This window comes from Galleria mellonella, unplaced genomic scaffold (assembly GCF_026898425.1).
Source record: "Galleria mellonella isolate WM207_F2 unplaced genomic scaffold, CSIRO_AGI_GalMel_v1 utg93, whole genome shotgun sequence".
Classification (NCBI taxonomy): domain Eukaryota; kingdom Metazoa; phylum Arthropoda; class Insecta; order Lepidoptera; family Pyralidae; genus Galleria; species Galleria mellonella.
Window position 1 is genome coordinate 1,940,755 of NW_026442176.1, and position 12,253 is coordinate 1,953,007.

The following is a 12,253-nucleotide window of genomic DNA, read 5'->3' on the forward strand; positions in this document are numbered from 1 at the left end:
GTAGCGTTGCAAGTATCCATTTATAGTAATTGTTTACCATAAAACAGGCTGTATGCTAGTTTGCCACCTTTTAATTGGCACCGGGGTTATACCTGTGAGATGGTATTGTCCCAATGGTCCTGAGGGATGTGCTAATATACCGGCGCGTCCCTCGAGTGGTAAGGTGAGCACACTAGCCACCCTATCTTGAGAGAGGAGACCTGCTCTTATCATTAGGGGGCGGGTCGCTGCCGTCGGAGATGTGGTGAGTGCGAAAGCGAACCCATGTCTTCGACATATGACACCTCGAGGGTATATCGTTTGGTTTTTGGTGGGTACACCCCCACCTTACGGGGGGATTCCCATAGTACCCATTCATCCCCTACAAGGTGTATGGGTCTGCATAAAGCATTTTCCAAACTTAAAAAAAAAGGTTATCCACGTAATGTTTATTCCATAAAAGAATGTAGACAATTTTTCTCCATTTCAAATACGAATAGCAAATATATTCCAAATTTTGAGGCGATAGCTAACAAATACCATACACTGATAATTATTAGTAGGGTTTCTTTACATTTGCTGCAACTAGGTATTTAGTTGTTTATCAATTCCATCGTAATATTTAACAAGTAATTTAAGTAAATGTATGCAAATATTATGTGTGATATTATTATTAAATAAATAAATATATCGTGCAAAACGCATTTAGGTTTTTCCAAATCTTAAATAAATCTTATGATTAATATTATTATTATATTAGATTTGTGTTTAAATATATTTTTTGCATAATAATTATTGGATTATTATTGCTTTATCGGTACAGCAATGATGAAATCTTGATGAGCCTTTTTTTATATATTTGTATTTTCTATACTTTTATATTGTTCTTTATGATGAGTATTATCTAATCAATGTTTGTTACAACGTTTAGCTTGTGTTTGTACATTTATTAATTATCTAAACTGTAATTAATTTAATTTTCGTTAACTGTATGTGATAGCTTTTAATTAGCTTATTGTTGTCATATATGTTTAATTGTAACTTATAACTGTCAGCTTCCCTCAAAAGTAATAAATAAATATTTCATTTGATATATGTTTTTTGCACTACTTTTTCGTTGTTTCATTTACGATGACGTGCATTGACATACAGCTGTTGAGTCGTAATTATATAAAGGACAAGGAAGAATATGTAGAGTTGTTTTAGTGGTTGAGAATGGAATGCTCGCAGCTCGCCCGCGGGGTACCAGTGGGATATGACAGATGAGAATGAAAGCACATCAGTTAACCCATTGTGAAGAATTTTACAAGAATTAACCACGATGGATGGGAGGTCGACCTGATAGAGATTATTGCTAGCAATAGGGTTGTTAGACCCCATTACAAACAATCCCTCCCCCCAATATATATGGTTTCTTCCATTTCATTCTGAATTCCAAGCTCGATTCACATTATATTTTAATACGGTGGGGAAACCCCAATCACACCAAGTTTACATACAAATCACAAAAATTACGTACAAATCTCAAAAATTAAGTCATAGTCATAAAGATTACAGATATAGGTACTCAACCTATAATACATAAGTTAGAAGTAGAGGCTTTATACATGAATGTGTGCATGCATACTACAACAACTCACCTAAGTTATGAAAGTGCAGGAGGTATAGTAGGTGGTGTATATAAGGATAGAGATCTTTTTCATTAGGTTTACTCTGCTTTTCCTGCAAGGGAATTAGCGTTAAGATAAGAGGCGTTACAGAATTAGGCACGTAATTTTTACTTTTATTAAAATTTAAAAAATATCACAATAGGCTGTACCTATATGTAGGATAGCATAAATGCTTTGTATAAAAGAATCATATATGTTATAATAGTTTACACGAGTCTTACTATATGCTTATTAACATACGTATATATGTAGGTACTTTAAGAAAACGCGTTTTTATTTACTGGCTCCAGAACACGACACGTGTCAGCAGTAATTAATTAAAACTAAACCGCAATCTATAAATTATCAATTAGATTTATTTACTGAGCGTTTGATTGTAAATATTTTGCGGATACTTTAAGCAAACATAGAAAAAAGATCTCATTATAATTAAAAAAAACGGCAAATAACCAATTTAGTGGTCTAATAGAACGTTTGAAGGAATTCCCGAGCCGGGGAATTCTGATGTGTAACGCCATAAGGGGTTCTGTAAAACTAACAACTTCCTTGCGCTTGTTTACCGTCGAGCGTCGAGATCGTTCACCTGTAAAAAATAAACTCATCAATTTTAATGAAAGCACAAGTTGTGATACGTCCTATGACGCCTCTTGCGAAGTATGTAATGTATGTAATTATGTATGTATGAAATTATGTATTTGTAATTTTGTGTTCACATTATTAAAATCATCATCATCATCATTTCAGCCATTATCCGTCTATTCCTGGACATAGGCCTCCTCCATAGACTGCCATATGGAACTGTCCTAAGACACCGGCATCCACTGACTCCATGCAATGCATAAGGTCCCTGCAATGAATGATTGAGGTCGTCGCTCCATCTAGTCTGGGGGGGGGGGTGTCGTACGGGGGCGCCAATCAAGAATCTTTCTTCCCCATCGGTTGTACGTTCTTCGAGCTATGTGAGCTTATTAATTATATTATTATTATTTTTATCATAAGCCTTTCTCATAAGGGGAGTTTTGCCAGTAGTTGCCACGCTTGGTTGGCGGGTTGGCAACTGCAGTTAGTCTTTTAGAGTTGTTTTAAGAGGGACGCTGCTGCCCATCCGTCGCACTCCCTTAATCGCCTCTTACGCATCCTCGGGAAAGGAAAGAGTGGCCTCTTCTATGCCGGGACACATATGGCCATTACTTACAGCAATAATTAAATTAAATTAATTAAATGTATTCAACATACATTTAATTAATTGAAATAGAGACATATTTTTTATTTGGTTAGAACTTATTAGTTGTGAAAAAGGTTATGAAAAACCCGACTTCAATTATCTCAAAATCAGTTATTTTAATTTAAAAACTAAACTACTAAACCGATTTTGATAAAACCAATCTGTAAGTATATATAGTAAAAAAAAAAAGGATTTTTCTAATCCGGTCATAACTAATGGAGTTATGAGGTAACAAAAATAAAAAAAGAATTACAGACGAATACCTTTTGGAAGCGAGAACTATCTTCTTTTTGAAGTCGATTGTAAATCAATGTCTACCTATACCTATCATACGAGGTTTGTCCGGAAAGTACGTATAAAAGTTTTTTAAAAATTTTATTTTACAATTATTCAGGTAAATCAATTTTATCCCCTTCAAAGTACTCCCCCTGTGACATAATGCACTTGTGCCAACGCCGTTTCCACTGTGAGAAGGCTCCTTGAAAGTCCTCTGGTTGTAGGTTTCTCAGCTGCCCCGTCGTAGCTTTTTTTATCTCATTTATGTCCCCCAAATGCCGCCCCCGAAGTACCAATTTGGTTTTTGGGAACAAGAAGAAGTCACACGGGGCCAAATCCGGCGAATAGGGGGAGTGTTCGGTCACCGTAATGGAATTTTTACTCAAAAACTCACGGACAACAAGAGAGGTGTGGGCAGGGGCATTGTCGTGGTGAAGAACCAACGCCCCTCTCGCGCCAATTCTGGACGAATGCCACACGAGCTTTGAGGCGTTGAGCAATCGACGTAGAATTTTCCATCAACTGTCTGGCCTGGAGGGACGAATTCTTGATGGACAATCCCCCGAACATCGAAAAAAACAATCAACATTGTCTTGACATTTGAGCGGGATTTTCTTGATTTTTTTTTTCGTGGTTCCCCGAATGTCTTCCACTCTTTGCTTTGGGATTTTACTGTTCTGAGATCGGCAAAAATTTCACGGCCATTCTTGCCGAGTTTCGAGAGAAACTTGATTACGACGCGCTGTAAACAATAAAAATGATTCTTCAACGGAAGCGGGCTCCATGCCGACGGGGTTTCGTTAAGAGGTAACTTCACAGATGGCGTGACAAGCCAGTTCGCACCGCACGGCGGTCAGACCAGAACTGAAGCATTGTTAGGGACATAAGGAAGGGGTCCTGCGCTTACCTGGCCTCCCCACTCCTCTTTCTCGCATTCCAGAACACTTTTATACGAACTTTCCGGACAGACCTCGTATTACACATTCATATATAATACATCACATAATAATCGTGTATTGTGACCAAATATTACAATACGTAATTATTATTTACAGAGTCAATTTTGAATCAACTTAGGAAACCTCATCATTTCCGAATTCCGAAGCCGGATGTTTATTAGCAGACATCAATTTGGTAAACAATAAAAATGACGGTCAGCGTCGATGACGCCCGAGTGGCGCGGTCACGTGATCATGAAGGCATGTTAATTTTTTTTAGATATCATTGAACATTTTCATAGATTTATCATAAACGTGCGACGCGAACGCGGACCTAGCCGGAACTTGAACTTTGAGAGGACACGGCGCCGCTAAAGATGTGTACACACAGATTATTATTTTTATACTAAAAACAGAATAAATTTTGTGTGCTCAACTAATATTAGGTTTTAATTATTCACGTCAAGTGTACAGGTATATAAATCATTAAGCACTTTTTAGTGTCAATATTTAAATGTAATCATCCGACTTCCTACTCGTAATATAATAAATATGAAAGTTTGTAAAGACGTCTGGACATTTGTTATTAAGAAATACAGGATTCCACTCTTACATATTGTAACCTGTGTCTTGTAGTTATAAATTTTTAATTAGATTCAACTGGTTAAACGGATTTAAATTAAATTTGGTGTAGCTATTAAAAATACTAAAATAGTACAATTATATATATAGATTACAAAATTTTATTCTTCTTTCGATTTTAATTAATGTATAGTATATAACTTATTTTATAATATTTAACGTGAGCGAAGGTTCAGGATTCGGCCAGTTATGTATTTTTGTCTGTATAAAATATTAAGTAGGTTCACATTTGGGTATACCTGAGGGCCTACCATAAAATGTTTTCCGAAATTTCGGAGCCAAACGAAACACAAATTTGATGTTAAAATTACATAATACAAGCCGTTTGGAAATATTAAAAATGTTAAAATATTGTTCTTTTGGACTTTTATGATAGAATGTATGACGAACGAAATGTTCAATTCCATTTATTGGTCCGATTTTGGCATAAACAAAAACACGAAATTGAGTCCGAAATTTCGGAATTTCATTTCATGGTATGTAGACCCGCTGAGCAGCTACGTAGTTTGACTGATGACATTGGTAATTGGTGACATTAGTTTTAATTTGTACAAATCGATTATTAATAAATTAATTGTATAATTAGGTTTGGGCACGACTGATATGAATAATGTGATATAAACTGGAACACTGGTTTTATTACACGACTGATCAAAAAAAGGAGCGTAATGTTTAAAAGATTCATTTACATGCTTACGCATATAAGTTTTTTTATTCCACTATAATTTCTATATGCCTGAATAGATTTGTTATCGTTTTAATATAAAAAAATAATTCCTATAAGCAAGTCAAAAATTTGTATTTGTCTACAAATTAGGTGTACATGAACTTATTAAATAGAATATGCAGTATAAATATAATAATGCACTGTAGAGTTTTTAAGTCTAATAATTTATGACTAGTTTTTACACGTGACTTGGCCCGCGTGACTGTGATGTGTTCACTGACCGGGGAAAAGTAACCTATGTCCATATCCACACCATATAGTACGTTTAAATATCTTAAATTTCATATTTACTGTTTCTATGAGATAACAAACAAATAGACTCACTTCTACATTTATAACTAATAAAGATATTAGTTTAAATTAACAATTTATGGGGGAAAGGGATGTTAGTAATGGAGTAAATAGCCCCATTACTAGCAATATATCCTGTTTGGTCGACCTCCACGTGGTTCTCTCTGGAAACCATCGTGGCTAATTCTAGTTGAATTCGTTAGGATGGGCTAACTGACCTGCTTTCATCCTCATCAGTCATCTATAACTAGTGCCCCGCCAGTGTATACCGATAGCGCAGATGGGGTTACCATACCATTATCATCCTTTAATAAAAATTTACAATTTATTATAATAAACGAAAATATAAATGAGTAATTTATTTGTTGATTCGCTTATTGATGAATGTAAAAAGAACATATTACAAATATCACAATATTATTATGACTTATTAATACATATCTTACTGAGAAATATTATAGTTATACAAGATTATAGAGCTACCAAAAAATAACAATTTATTATAATAAACGAAAATATAAATGAGTAATTTATTTGTTGATTCGCTTATTGATGAATGTAAAAAGAACATATTACAAATATCACAATATTACTATGACTTATTGATACATATTTTACTGAGAAATATTATAGTTATACGAGATTATAGAACTACCAAAAAATAACAATTTATTATAATAAACGAAAATATAAATGAGTAATTTATGTGTTGATTTGCTTATTGATGAATGTAAAAAGAATATATTACAAATATCACAATATTATTATATCTTACTGAGAAATATTATAGTTATACAAGATTATAGAGCTACTATGTTTACATACTTATGCTATTACATACAAGTAAATGTAAGCTTTGCTCTTGACACTATTGTGTGGCCTCAGCCTAGGAAACACAGTAGAATATAACTTCATACTTCATCGTTTATTATTTATTGCTTATATTTGCATAGATCACTTTTAAATTTTCGTAACTTATCACTAAGTGTGCCCGTGGCTTCGTCCGCGTAGAATTTAGATTATCTTTTTTTTTGTACAACTTAGAATGGCAAACAAGCTGACGGCCCACCTGATGGAAAGTGATAACCGTCGCCAATAGACATGAACAGTACCATGGACATAACAGAGTATACTGTTTCACCCGTGATACTCCCCACATATTGTCATTCTTGAGGACTCAGGTGTTATTTCTCTGTACCCTGTAAATTTATTGCCATATCCCAGTCTTCAAACCGAAACACAGCCATGCAAAAATGACTTTTGTACAAAGTCTCCCTCTGGTAAATCAGATGTAGTAAGAATAACATAACCTTCAAGAAAAGAGTATATTCCTTTTTAAAAGGCCGGCAGCACACCTGCAATGCCGTTGGTGTTGTGGGTGATCATGGGCGGCGGTAGTCACTTACCATCAGGTGAGCCGCATGCTCGTTTGCCCCTGTATTGTAAAAAAAAAAAGATGGGTAAACAAGTGGACAGACAGAAGGATGGAAATAGATACAGGGACGTAAATATTACAGAAATAATTAATAGTTCAAAAATATCTTTCTTTTTCTAATATAATAGTAATTAGACGATGTCTTAACATATAGAATATTTAAAAAAATATATGAGGGTACTTAATAAGAGTAATAGAACCCAAAATATTTTTTTTAGTTTTTTTGTCTGTCAGTATATTTGTTTCAATATCATGCAAAAACTACTGCTATTAAATTGGAAGCAATTTTCATAGTTTTTTTCCTATAAGTCAATCTTAAAATATGAAGTATATTTTATCACCACCACCACCTAGAAATGGGCTGTTCTATTGACTTTCCTATTTCCAAAATATATGCGTACGAAATATCGGGCAAAAAGCTAGTTTAATATACAAACAAATTAATTTCGTTCAGCAAAAACATAGCGATAATAGTAACAAAATTAATATAGGACTACGGCGGGAAGAAAGCCTACTATACAATTTAAATAAATAAATAAATTATCGAACAGGTATCGACTTATATGACTTGTGTAATAATATATTCTTTTTTAATTGAATTAGGTATTTATTCAACAGTACTTCAGCAGGCAATGTTTATTGCGGATGTCAGATACATAGAATATTAATGAATATCAGTAGACTTCTTAATGATATTAGTTTTTATCTGCGATTTCTCCACTTTACCGGGATCATTGATTTAAGGGATTTAAAGTAGCCTATGTTCTTCTGCATCCTAAAAAATTCATTACGAATTTAGGAACTGTTTTTTTTTTAAGTTGGTTGATAAATGTGTTCTCTCGAGGTAAAGTTGAGTAAGTTTCATTTTATTTCTATTCTGAATTATTGGAATCGAAATTCATAGACCGTATGAAAGGAAATTAGAAAGGATTTTAATTAATTAATTTCAATGGTCATGCATCTCTCAGAGGACTTTTGCTTTTTAAGTTCATTTTCTTCTGATTATCTTTCGAGAATCATTGGTCTATCTGAAGAAAGAGACGCCAATAGAACTTTTTCTTGTACGCGGGTTGCTCCTCATATGCTGTCTTTCATTCGACAGAAGTCTACTGCTACTTGAGTTTACAAACTTTGAAAGCTAATTAGATCACTTTGGTTCTACGCCCTATCTTTTCATTTTGTACTTTATTTCTCAAGGAGATACTAAGTATAGCTCTTTTATAAGTATAGCATCTTGTGGACCAATCCAACGTTCGAAGTCTACGTCTCCGTAATGTAGACCATAGCGAGAAGGATGACCATCTCTTGTCTATAGACATTATGACGAATTATCTCAAAAACTGTCTAGCCTATTTATATCTGCTGTGTAGTTACCTTGGTTTGTTTACCCTAGCTGTATACCCTAGCCAAAGTAGACATAATCTTTTACTACATCGTTTATTGCATATTTAATGGTTCTGGCGGCTTATCAGTTGTAAATTCATTGAACATGACCTTCGTATTTTTCAAGTTCACCTTCAGTTCCACGCATGAAGCCATGTAGTTTGCTTCTACCAAAACATAAATGTAACCAAAGTCATAAAATCAGTAATATAAAGTAGCAGGGTTTGTTATTTGCCGAAAGGCCATTGGTCATTGACCGTACCATTCGGCTAAGATGGTGTGTCTGAGTGACGACTGCGCGTGGGCAGGATACCGACCTGTTGGCGATATCGTTCGAAAGCAAAGCAAAATAAGTGACAAATTTATATCAATCGTACTTTATTCCGCAGGCAATCCAAAATTAATCTAAACTTTATGTAAATATAGGAAGAACTTAACAAAACATCGAGGACAAGTCTCTCCCCATAAGAAAATGATATATATAAATATATTTATTTTGACTTTGGGATTGTCTTGGTATAAATTCAGCTTCGAGAATTTTTTCCTCTTGCATTTATGTATTGTGACTTTTGTCTTACTTGTTTCTTACATTTTGAGGTTGACATAATGTGGTGACACGTTCTGCTCTTATTTTGTTACCTAAAAAACAAATGTACAAGGTACAACTGTACAGACATAAGTGTACCTGTCTATGTTAAGGTAAATGCAACTTTATCAAAATTGTCGCCATAAGTAACTAGAAATAACTACCTATTACTAATCTGTTATTATAATAAAATATAGTATATTTGTATTCCGGCTAACAGTTATAATTTGACGTTGTAATCACATACTTATTTATAAATTATCTATGCCCATGATGCTGTTCATATTATATAGCTGACTGTTTCTATTTTCTACCAGGTGGACTATCGCTTTGTCCGTCATTCCAATGTTTATAAAAAATGTTATACTTATTTAAAATGTAACACAAATTATTAGCGCTCAATATTTTCAAGTTCAATTTACGTACCGGTTTCTTGGACTGGGAAGATTATAAAACATCAAAACTAATCATAATTTACGGGCAAACTTTAATGTTTACATTTGTGAAGATGTTAATTTAAATACACTTTAGCCAAGTCCGGTCAATTCTCGTTTGGTGAGTTTCGTATAAAACTCAACTTGATTTTATCTAATCACTGTTGCAAGTTTATTACCGGATTACCAGATTATTCTATTAAAATATTAAAATTAGGAGAACTTCCAAAGATCTTCATTTGTCAACCATAATGACATTAATGTTCTGCTATCGGGAACAGGTTACTCCTTCGTACTCCGATAACCGCATGGATTATTTTTTCATTTAGGTAATACTAGACTTTCTCCCCGTCTTCCTCTACGTGACCGAGATTGGCCAGAATAAGAAATAACTTATGTCCTTCTCCATCCCAAATATTACAAATGTATACTTAATTTCACGAGACTGATAGAGCCATTAAGTTCTAAGTGGTTAAAAATAAACATTTACTTGTTTATTACAAAGTCATTGTTACTATATGATAACTTTTATAAAGAATTACGTTATATTTTAATACTTAAAAACTAGTTTTTTCCCGCTACTTCGTACGCGTAAATTTTTTAAGTAAAAAAGACTAATGATATAGACTATTTCTCGGTTTTGTATTAACACGAAACACATCAGTTATTAAATTATACTTACAGGAACACAACATTGAAAAACCGCATACAATTTGATGATGTAGTTTTTGTATGATGCTAAAATAAATATACAGACAAACGGACAAAATTTCTAAAAATTATTGTTTTAACATCTTGTGATCTTATTAAGACTCCATATATTATTTTTTCATGTACAGATGCCGTCTAATAACAATTTTATTCTAATAGTAACATGTTTAGACATAGAAGGAAATAATCACACCTATTTATTACTTGACGGATATTAATTAATTAATCTGAAGAGATTAGTTGACATTAGAAGTACCTATATTTACCCGATAATGGTGACGGTCACAATATCAATAAATATTAATATTATTACTCAATTAAATTCACACAATATTACATTTCCTCAGACACACACACACACACACACACACACACACACTCACACGCACGCACGCACGCACACACGCACACATGCACACACGCACACACGCACACACACACAAATTAATTAATTTTTTTTTTTTTACAACAAATATAACATGCGGCTCACCTGATGGAATATTTCACCCAGGAACCAACGGCATTGCAGGTACTATTTTTAAAAAGGAATATACTCTTTTCTTTTTTATGTTGTCGTATCGGTTCGGAAATACTGCTGCTAAAATGATTCCAAAGAAAAATATGTGGTAGAAAGTGCCTTGAAAAAATGGAAGAATCGTCCAGATGATTGGGATGAAACTTTATAATTATACTATAATCTATTTTATAAACTATATCTCGTAATTAGTAACGTATATGTGAAAACATGCAACGGTTTATAGATTTATATTCATTAAAGAATACTGTTTTAACAGTAATTTAAGATTATGTTCCCCAAAAAATAAACCGGCTTGAATTTTGAAAAAAAAAAACAATTATTTTAATTTAACAATTAAACTACTGACGCGATTTTGATAAAATTTCTATGGGATTAATCTGTAAGTATATTCTTTCAGAAAAAAAAGTATTTTTTTCAAATCGGTTTATAACTGACGGAGTTATGAGGTAACAAATATAAAAAAATGCAACCAAATTAAAAATTATATACTTATCTTAGTTTTTTTTTAAAACAACTTAATTTTTTGCTCCAGAAATCAATTAGATTTTTATGATTGTTTTTAAATAGATACTTAGGGTTTTTTTTATAACAAAGGAGCAAACGAGCATGCGGCTCACCTGATGATAAGTGACTACCGCCGCCCATGATCACCCACAACACCAACGGCATTGCAGATGTGCTGCCGGCCTTTTAAAAATGAATATACTCTTTTCTTGAAGGTTATGTTGTCGTATCGGTTCGGAAATACTGCTGCTGGAAGTTGATTTCAAAGAGTGGTTGTGCGTGGAAGAAAGTACCTTGAAAAACGCACAATGGAAAACGGTCACTCGTCCAGATGATTGGGATGAAACTTTAGTTTATGGCGGGTTGAACCAGCAGCAGGTATCAATCCGAACAATTCCTCAGAACAATACCTATGATAAATTCGGTAGAAGATGCACAGAGATGCAACATCTCTGCCCAGTTTCAGTTTAATTTCGTATTGATTTTTTATAATTTTTTTAACTATTTATGTTGCCACCTATCTTTGCGGGGAAAAACTATTTATTGTGAAGCTAAATAGACTTACAAATATGTGATACCAATCAATTTCTATAATCTCTAAAGTTGCATGCTTGTCTATTTGTTTTATAAATTCTTATAGTTACATATAATGTAATGACCTATGGCGTTCTAGAAAAAATCTTCAGTGTTTTATGCAAATAATCGCACAGGTGTCGAACAAGGACATAAATTATTAATATTATGTTAATTACCATAATAATATGAAAATAGTAGTCTACTACAGAAGTGTACCTGTATTTTTTTATAATTTTTATTAAGTATTTATATATTTATTAATTACAATATAAACATATGTCATTTTAAATTTACGGCTAACTCGCTGATAATAAATAGCAATATTATAAGCATTATTT